Source organism: Etheostoma spectabile, chromosome 15, assembly GCF_008692095.1.
Source record: "Etheostoma spectabile isolate EspeVRDwgs_2016 chromosome 15, UIUC_Espe_1.0, whole genome shotgun sequence".
NCBI classification, from domain to species: Eukaryota; Metazoa; Chordata; class Actinopteri; order Perciformes; family Percidae; genus Etheostoma; species Etheostoma spectabile.
The window spans coordinates 32,426,287-32,434,421 of NC_045747.1; the positions used below are offsets into that span (position 1 = coordinate 32,426,287).

Consider the following 8,135-nt stretch of genomic DNA (forward strand, 5'->3'; position numbering starts at 1 on the left):
GTGTGTGTGTGTGTGTGTGTGTGTGTGTTGGGAGGCTGGATGCAGACAGCACAAAGTGTGAAATCGTCCACCCAGATTGTTGCACTTTGTGAAGTGCACACACAAAAATAAACAGGTGAGCCCATATAAACCTGCACATACAGTAGCCTATAGTCAAATTACACTCAAAGAAATGGATTTTCGAGCCTTTTTGATGCCCATGTTGAATCTAACGCGAAGTTATTATTGCTGCAGAAAGGCCTGTAGGCTTATTAGGATATTACAGCACTGTGTTGGTCCAACAGGCACGGTGAATGAGTATTATAATTGCATAATGTGACTAAAACAGACATGCAGGCGCATCTCTTACCTCACTGATGCGCCGGTGGAGGCTGTTGCTCTTTCCAAGTCTGACCGGTGCAGTTAAACCGGAGGGGGGGTGGAAGAGAGGACGGCTGGACCGACACAATGCTAGAGGATTTGAGTCCCCAGCTATAAAATAAATATAACAGCAGACTTAATGTCCGTACACTTAGTTTGTCTCGGGGAGGCGGTGCGCACTCTCAGTAGCCTATCCTCTGGGAAATAAACCAGGGACAAAATCCGCAGTCTCCGGAGTAAAAACAGACGATGACGACCAGTCTAAGTCTGTCTGGAGTGCTGGAGGTGGAGGAGCCTCTCTTTAGCCGGTAGGTCGATGTCTGGCTGCTGCTGAAGCTGAAGAATGAGGGGAGGGGACATAGCAAGTTAACGAGCTGGTCCGGTGCGCGCTCCGCCGCTTCTCTGCTGGGAGCCTCCTATATGAGCTTCCGGGCGTGCGCGAGCGCGCGCGTGTGTGTGTGCACGCGTGTTTGTTAGAAAGAGAGAGAGAGTGTGTGTATGTGTGTGAGTGTGTGTGTGTGTTTGTGCGAGAGAGAGAGAGAGAGCGAGAGTTCCCTGAGGATGCGGTTAGAGAGTTGGCGAGGCTGAGGAGAGTGGGAGGGAGGGAGGGAGGGAAGAGGAGGAGGGGGGGCTGTCTTAGCAGGATTTTAAACTGTCTTCACTGCATGCGTGTGTGTGTGTGAGCGTGCGTGCGTGTGTGCGCGCGTGCGTGTCTGTGTGCGTGTGGGGACACTTTTTGCCCCCTATTGCCAGATTTCTGCCCTAATATGGCCACTTATAGTTCCATTTGCAAAAGGCCGAGTTCGGTTCTCAGTGCAGCTGCAGGGGGGAACACTGTCTGATCTCACATGCATTTGAGACCACAGAAGAGTAGCAGGAGCTTGTTTGACTGTTCATGGTGTGTACAGTGAAATTGCTGATTCAGTGATTGTATTGTTGTGTGCTAACAGTCTGTCTGCCTGTGTGACCTTTGAATTGCCTTTAATGGTGTTGTCTACGACAGTTTAATGAAGAAACACGTATACCGATTTATGTGTACACTTGTTTTACTATTTCAAAAACATGCATATATTTTGCTATTATTCATATTTTCTATATTTGTCTTTGTTCTACTTATTTTACATATTTTATTTGTTGTTCTTGTTTACTTTCATGCGGACTGTTGAATAGCTGCTAAACAGTTTGTCGTTGCACTCTGAGCACAATGACAATAAAGATCTGTCTCTCTATTGTTGAATATGTAGCCTAATTTTACTGTAAATTGGACCAGAATACCCAGAGTAACTAAAGAAAGCAAAAAAATAATAAATGTGTCCATTGCTTTTATCTGAGCGGGACCATTAAAGGGTAATAAGAATGTTATATGTTTTACTCTCCCAACCTCCATGACTTACAGTTTCAACAGAAATCTCAATGCATGCATGCACCAGCACAATTCATTAATCCAGCAGCACGCGTCTCATTCATTTCCATCTGTTCAGGTGTCCTATTGAGAGGGGCAAATGCTTGATTCAACAACAGCGACGTAGTCACAACAACGGTGTTGTGCAGGTGTAGTTTGTTGAATTTAATTATGTTGATCTGTGTACCGCTCCTAATTAGTTAGGATAGGTAAAATGCAGAGGATGTATTCCTCGTATGTGTAAATGTGCTTGGCAAATAAAAGAAATATATACAGTATCTATAGAGAACTTAAAAGGAACGACAAATTTTACCTTAAACTAGAAGGCTATGTTTTCTGAAATAACTGCATTTGCAGTTTTGTAATCTCTGTACTGAGTGAAGTTGTGGTATCACTGAAGTGAAAGTGCTCAAATATAAGCTGAAAAATTCAATGGTATGGAGCACTGAAAGGAGTTGAAACGTCAGTCAAAGCGTAGATGAATTAAAGTGTCCTGAAAACTGTTATGGTCATTTGAAGTGTATAAACTGAAAGACATGTCAGGTAAAAAGTACTGGCTGAAGTATACAAATTGAAGATGTAGGCGCTGTGATCAGTTCAAGTTTCCAACAACAGCATCAGCAGTTTGTTTTTAATAAACAAGAAAAAACTACCAGATAGCATGAACAGTGATAGATGAATAAGGAAAACAGAAACTCACACGTGAAACCCCGGGGTAAAAAATCACTACAGATTATGTGTATATTACTATATAGTAGATTGTAGTGGGGGGGCAATGAACTGTACTGAGACTACCTTTTCAAGCGGACTTGGGCACGGATCATGTTCACACTCATCAAACGAACTGGACATGGTGTCAAGTGTACTCGGACCAGGGCCCAGGTCCCTGATGTAAAAGCCCACTCACAGCACTGCAAAGCCTATGCCATATTTTTTGTTATTTTTGAATTGTCACCTCTTTCCTTCATGTAGATAATATGTTTCCACCATAAATTGGTGCATACAATGTATCAGAATGCAGAAAATTAAGTGTGTCACACTCCAAATTTCCTTGGGGAATACCCCCAGATCCCCCACTGGGCACAGGCAAAGGCACATTATCAGCCACGGAAAATCTAACTGAACACTAGTAGTTGAAGCCCAACCAACATCTCTCACTGCCCCCCCCCCCCCCCCCCCCCCCCCCCCCCCCCCCCCCCCAACCTGCACTGCTGAACTTAAATCTAAATTATACAATCAACTCAAAGTTTACGCTAAGATCATTGGTCGACATGTTGCACACTTCTTTCAAACCATCCACAAGAAGAGCACGCTCAGGCTCGCTAACAGCATCTTATCTGACACCATGCATGTCTCATCTTCTGCCTTCTAACAGGCGATTTAGAGTCCCTAAATTATGATACAACAGGCTTAAGAACTCTTTCATACATCAGTCTATCCTGTTCCTAAAGCAAAATCAGTTTGCCAGTTAAGATCTGGATCTGAGGATTTAATGGCTGTTGATATGTCTTCTTCTTTTGTACTATATGTGCAACTGTTGTCTAGCTCTGTGTGCATTTTTATTAGTAATTATTTTTTGTATTGTATTGTGAAATGACTTTCAGCCTGGTGTTGGGCCCAAACTGGCCATCTCAAAAATCGGTTCTGTACTGAATCAGGAGATTTGAGTAAATTGGCACCATCTGTCAGGAGATGTCTTGCAGTATGACAGGACGCTGGACTCAAATTTAAAGTCTAAACTTAAGACTTACCATACATTCTAAGGAACAACTGCTTAAAATTTTAGATTATGTGTTTTAAAGGAAATACGGTTATTCACTTTCTGGTACAAGAACATTAATTCCATTCTGTGCGGTTTATTTGCAACTGTAGCGAGCAGCCACTTAGCTTAGCTTAGCATAAAGACTGGCAACAGTAGACCACCTGGTAACTGTACTGTTTTTCTTGAAGCCAGAAGTGACAACATTTGGACAAGAGACTGGAGTTTGAAGTTAAGTTACCAGCTAACGTTAGTGCTAGCTTGGTTAGCAAGGTGCATTCGTATTTTACATAAATATATTAATTGGAATGCTAATTTTGTGCAAGAAACAGGCTTAAAACTTTACCGGAAGAAATGAACAGCCGCCTCCTTAGTGTCTTTTAGTACAACCTAATGCTCAACAAGACCTTTTTAGGCAACATTTTTAGTCCAATTAACTTCCATGGACTAAAAGAACAGAGAGGGTCAAAGTTGTAAGAAGAAAACACTCAAAAACAAGTTCACAGCTAATTCAATGTATGCAGCGCCATGGTGAGCCTTAGTCCTGAAAAACAGGTCAGTGTGTAGCCACGCCCTAAAACATCCCTTGCTTTATCTTTTTTTTTTTTAAATTGGACCGTAATTACAAAATGAACATCATGCTGTATTAGAGAAGACTTAAAATTACAATTGATACCGTAAAGAGTTTACTGGGGTAAGGAATCAGTTGAGAAGCAGGGTCATTTTCCCATAGACTTCTATGCTGACAGACTTCTTTTTGCAACCAGTGGAGTTTGCCCCCGCTGGCCATTAGAGCGAGTGCAGGTTGAAGGCACACAGTACTGTTAATGTCCCAAGACACAAATCTGGTTTCAGTCCATTGATTTCTCACTCGAGTAAGGAGTTCAGGAGTCCCTCCCCCACCCCCCATTGTAGTGTCCATTGTGCTCAAGATGACCCCTGACCTTTAACCTTACAGTACAGTAAACAGTAACAGTAAAAACAGTACCCATTTACATGACAAACCCACCCTACACAATTAAAAAACATTTTAAACTAGAACACAGTTTTTGTTTTCTGAGCGTGAATAACATTAGTTAACTATTCATTTATCAGGATGGAAGCTGCAAAAACAGAGACTGAGAGATTTAGATGGAATAAATGTAAAAAATGACATTACACACGCGCCCCTCCCCCCACTGTAAGATATATCCCCCCCCACTGTCAGATATTTTAGTCATTAGATATATAGACACTTTACAGGCTCCATTAAGAGCTGTGCCCATCTCAGAGAGTAGAGATACCAGGATGCTGGCTAGATGAAACTACTCCTGGTCTGCCACTTTCTATAGCCCCCCTATCCCCCCTTTTTCTGTACTGCTTGAGCCAGAGTGCATACTGGGAGCAGGGGCGGTCAACCACTTTCACAGAAGGTGTGAAATGACTTGGAAATTGGCTCTCTCACTGTCCTAGAAACAACTTTCAAGAGTTTTTTTTCTTCTTTTCTTGACACTAGTGATTCCCAAGAGCAGAAGGCAGAAGGTCAATTTGAGAACTGTGATGCTCAGCTTCAGATGTACTTATGCTAAATTCATGCCATGGCACCAGAATGGGAAAAGCAGGAAGATGTTCTGTTGGCAAGACTTTGTATCACTCACATACACACTGATGGCTTACAGTAATAGGCCACAATAACAGGGTGTAGAATAATATTTAGACACTGGAAACTGATTGGCCCATGTTGTTTTGAGGAATGGATTGAATGGATGATGACAAAAATAGCTACATTTGAACATGTTACATACACGGTAATGGGGAGAGAATATATTTTAAGAAGAGTGTGGGGCTCCTTTTTGGATGTAATAGAAGAAATCAGGCTGTTTTTTACTGGCACCTGGTATTTTAGATTAGGTAGGCTTGGTAATTGGTTTTATCAAGGCATGTTTATTTTTGTTTATTGTTTATCATTGTGTTCAATCCGTGTTGTCCACAGCTGTGTCTCATTTTGAAATTGTATTGAATGGCTAACAGGTGCAGCCTGGGATAATTTAATTGAAAAGGGAAAGTATTTGTGTAGTAGTCTGATCTCTATTATTAATTCCTCTGTAAGTATTCAAAGGATGGTGTGTTATATATATATATATTTATTTATTTTTTCTAAAATGGGGAGTCACGTGATTGGCTCGACAAAGATGGCGGCTAAAGTTATAGCTCCTGGCCCAATTTTGCTAAATAGTTGTCTTTCATGGTTCTAACTCCGATATTCTATCACTTTGTGCTCAATAGAGACATTTAAAGCAGAATGGCAAACAAGAACAAAAAACCCAACGTGGCAATACAAGCGCAATTGTAGAGGCGTTACTCGAGAAACAGACACGCTACCCCAAGCCATGTTTTTCTCAGATTCGGCCTCAGATTCAACAGATGGGGATCGACAAGGACCAAAGGCTAACTGCTATCCATGCATCCATTGCCATCCTGAAAGAGGCAATAGAAGGCTCCAATGCCATTCATTATCTCTCGCGCTCCCTTGCTAAGTGGCTTCCGAAATTGGCAGATGTTCAGATCAAGATTATGAGAGCCCACCTAATTTACAGTGATAGCCCAAAGAAGACCACCACTACTGATTGCACGCTGATTTTCAACGTCCTCAGACACAGACAGGCAGGCGATCCTACAGGCTGCGCGGAAACATTCCCCCATAGTCGGGGACAGAAAGATTCGCTTTTCCCTGGACGACAGCAACTTCACGGTCAAGCGGCGCCAAGCCTTCTATCAAACCATGGACTCGAGTACCTGGACCTGAGCACGAGTCAAGTGTCTGGATTTTTTCCTGCTCTACCCTGCAACACTGGAGATCAAGGAAGGCTCCCAGGACAGAGCTTTCACCTCCACTAAGGAGGCTATGATGGAACAGGATCAGGATCAAAACAACTGCCTGATGAACACGGAGTCTTAGTTTGTCTTAATCTCTTAACGTGTTCTAGTTTTATCGTTATTGTTATTTCATTGTTATCTGATATGATACAGAGACTGTGTTTTTGAATGACATATCTGTCAGGTTTAATATAGCATCCACAGGTTGGTTAGGACACCACTAGGGTGGAATCTCCTTTCCAATGTGCTTGCTATCTTGTGCTTTTCCCCCCCAGTTTTTGTTGATGAGAACTGCGTTTATATTTAAAGTCAAGTTAGATCAGAACCAGTTGCAACCAGGTAACTCTGGGCTGATGTTCCTTTTTGCTGCCCCGAGTCTTTTCTTTTTTTTGTGATCAAATGTTTTTATTTAATTCATATTTAAACAATTAAAAAACACTACACTGGGATATAGAAACACATCCCAGGACCAAAGGAAAAATGTGGAGAGGGGAGAACTATCAAAAATACAACAGCAGGAACGGCGCTCACAGCTCACTAGCAAGCCCTGTGTCAAATCACGATCACAGACCTATTTCGAGTGTTAGCCTTCTGGCTATGTTTCTCCCCCTCCTCTCGCTTTCCCTTTTGTGTCACTCTCTGTTTTTGTTCTGTGTCTTACATGTTCCGTGTGTTGAGGGACTTAACTTTGGATGCAATATTGTTCGGATTTAGCGAAGTGAAAGGCAGTAGCATGTTGATTTTCCACGTCAACTTTTATGTAGAACGCAACTTTTTGATAATGGGTGAGCTTACATTTTTAGTTTGGAACTGTGGTGGTCTGAATGTAGCTCACAAGCGAGCAAGCACCTTAACCTTACTTGAAAAGAGAAATGTTGACATTGCATTATTACAAGAGACACATTTGCTACAGACGGATTCCGTCATCTACGATCATGCAATTGCATCCTCCTCAGCGGGCTCGAAAACAAAAGGAGTGGCCATTGTTGTCAATCTCTCCATTAAACGTTTTGTCCTTTTGGTCGGACCACATAGGCAGAATCCTGATTTCTATAATCGAGTATAGTTTTAGGAAAATTGCACTTGTGTCAGCTCATGCGCCTAACATTTTTGATGCCAGTTTTTGGATGCCAGTGGTACCCTTCAACCATCAAATACTGGAGTTAACGGACTGTTCTTTTGTTGTTGATGCGGACTTCAATGCTGTATGGGACCCAAATATTGATCGGTCGAACGCAAACGCCACTGGGGTTCATGCACAAGCCACAAATGCTTTGAAATCATGGGCCAGCAGCTTGGGGCTTGTAGATGTTTAGCGTGCAGTTAATAAAGAAAGAATAAAGATGATTCATTTTTCTCAGGTAGACATAAATCTTTTTCCAGAGTAGATTTTCTTTTTGCGTCCCCTCCATTATTTTATTCAATTGTTAAAGCGAGGCTACTTCCAATGGCATTATCTGACCATGAAGGGGTCCTCTGCGTCACCCAAGACCGTCTGTCTCAACATGGAGCTAGATGGCGCTTTAATATTTCTTTACTGAAAAATGAATCCTACATCACTCATTTTATAGCAGAATTCCAGATATTTGCCGATATTAATGTTGGCTCTGTAGAAGACCCCAGGACATTTTTGGGACGCGATGGAAGGTTTTAATAGGAGCAATATCATACTATTCTGCTCTAATGCGCGCAAACCTTGAAGCTGAGTTCACTAGGTTAGACTCACTGTTGCAAATTAATTTTACTGACCAAATAGCT

General features: G+C 42.1%; 1 protein-coding gene and 1 long non-coding RNA gene across 3 annotated transcripts in view; one reads left to right on the forward strand and one right to left on the reverse strand.

Annotated features, from left to right (window-relative positions):
- Positions 1-804, reverse strand: part of gng13b (guanine nucleotide binding protein (G protein), gamma 13b) — a 23,092-nt gene extending 22,288 nt beyond the window's left edge. The window contains exon 1 of one of the 2 annotated variants that reach the window (XM_032537803.1): positions 350-804. The gene's annotated coding sequence lies outside the window, so the exon portion shown is untranslated. The remainder of the gene's footprint in view (positions 1-349) is intronic. The other variant, XM_032537802.1, reaches the window with a different exon arrangement.
- Positions 805-5,119: 4,315 nt separating this feature from the next.
- LOC116703179 (uncharacterized) overlaps positions 5,120-8,135 on the forward strand; it is a 14,669-nt gene continuing 11,653 nt past the window's right edge. Inside the window, exon 1 of the long non-coding RNA XR_004335369.1 lies at positions 5,120-5,133. This is a non-coding gene — a long non-coding RNA (uncharacterized LOC116703179). The remainder of the gene's footprint in view (positions 5,134-8,135) is intronic.